The following is a 1893-nucleotide window of genomic DNA, read 5'->3' on the forward strand; positions in this document are numbered from 1 at the left end:
AATCACCTTTAAGGCCTGCAGTCTTAACGTAGCCTAATAAAACAAGCTGGAGGAAGATGAGACTGTCTTGTTCAAATGGTGAAGAGCACCAGCTTCAGACTTTAAAGGATAGGTTCTGTTTTGTTTGTTCATCTTCAAATAAAACTGACCTGCCATATGCACGCTGAAAGAGTTATCTGTGTAAAAGTACATTCTAACTTTCAGCTGAAGCTATTATGAGAATTCAGAAGTCTGAGTTAGAAAAATCAAGAACATTTTTCTAAAAACACATGAACTTTGGAAGGAAAACCTTCAATTTGTGTAACTCAGACTAATGAAGCTTCATTCTAGCTTTGCCTGTACCTAAAACATTTGTTCACGCGACAAAGACTGAAGATTTTATGTCCCATTTTGTTTACACTGCAGTCAAGGTAGGAGGGGAAAAACTTCAGAGCCATGAACAAAACAATCATTTTATTGATCAAATGGCATGTGAGTCTGGAGCTATTCTTTATGGCAGCTGAATATACCGCATTCAGGATGTACCCTTTCACGCCATTTAAGCACAGTTACTTGACTGTGTTGATCTGCATTTTGGTTCTTCATCACACTTGATACATGAGCGAGTCAGTTATCCAGTTGTTACAACATCTCCACATACACGGCAGGTTAAAGGAAACTAAATAACTAAATTATGGTTTGAATTAAAGTGATTTTAATTATGCAGAGAAAGTAACTAAATTGTCTTTAGTTTATAGTGAATGAGTTGGTGTTGTTGAGGTGTTTCTTATGTTGTTTCTCAACAGTCACTTTGGAAAAAGACCAGCTGCAGACCAGATACGACAAACTGTACAAGAACTACAGCGAGCTGCAGGGAACACTTTTAGGTGAGAAAGGTTTAAAAACAAATAAGCAAATACTATAATACATATGATCTAACTTCACACTGTTTATCAAGCATAAATATTTTCATATGGTCTTACTCTTTTATCTATTACGGTTTTCTAAAGATATGGCGGTTACAAGAAACTGAGTAAAAATCAGGATGAAGTAAAGCGGCTGAAGGACAGAATTAGAAGTGTTGAACGATGAACACCAACATCACACCATTACTTTTAATTATAGTTCTTTTATCCATAAACTGTTTTTCTCTGTGTTTATTTCTGTTACAAATCAGATACAAAACCTAAGTGTATTTATAGAGTAAACAACAAGTGGCAGGAAAGATACTAATTAATGAAACTACAAGTTTTATCAGTTTGACAGTGAATGAGATGAAATCCATCTTTTAACACTCATTTGAAATATTTTGAAATTGTCTGACTCTTTTATCTCTTGTTGTTTTTTCTCAAGACGCGGCAGTCAACATCAGTCAGTTACAGAGCAGTTACGAGACACTGAGGAAAAATCACAGCCAGTTACAGGATGAAGTAAAGCAGCTGAAGGACAAACTTGATGGTGAGAAAAGTTTAAAAACTAATAGTGAACACCAGCATCACACCAGTTCACTTGATATAACTTGAATTTGCCATTGATTTTCATTTTAATTCTTTTATCCTGTTGAACTGTTTTCTCTGTTTATTTCTGTCAGAAATGAGACAAAACCTGAGTGTATTTATAGAGTAAACAACAAGTGGCAGGAAAGAAAGATATTTAAGAAGAAAGTGAAACAACAAGTTTTATCAATTTAACAATGAATGACATGAAATCCATCTTTTAACACTCATTTGACATGAAGAGAAGTGTTGTCCTGAAGGATGGAAGAGATTCAGATTCAGCTGGTACTTTAAATCCAATGAGAAGAAAACTTGGTATGACAGCAGAAGTGACTGTCAAAGTAGAGGAGCACATCTGGTGATCATAAACAACGAAGAGGAACAGGTGAGTGTGTTTGTTACTGAGTGTGTGATCTTA

General features: G+C 35.1%; 1 long non-coding RNA gene across 1 annotated transcript; it reads left to right on the plus strand.

The window, feature by feature from the left end:
• Positions 1 to 785: 785 nt before the first annotated feature.
• On the plus strand, positions 786 to 1854 carry LOC123965401. The gene is made up of 3 exons (XR_006823697.1): positions 786 to 866; positions 1333 to 1437; positions 1718 to 1854. It is a non-coding gene; the product is annotated as an uncharacterized LOC123965401 (long non-coding RNA).
• Positions 1855 to 1893: the final 39 nt, after the last annotated feature.

Source organism: Micropterus dolomieu, unplaced genomic scaffold (genome assembly GCF_021292245.1).
Source record: "Micropterus dolomieu isolate WLL.071019.BEF.003 ecotype Adirondacks unplaced genomic scaffold, ASM2129224v1 contig_9630, whole genome shotgun sequence".
Taxonomy (NCBI): Eukaryota; Metazoa; Chordata; class Actinopteri; order Centrarchiformes; family Centrarchidae; genus Micropterus; species Micropterus dolomieu.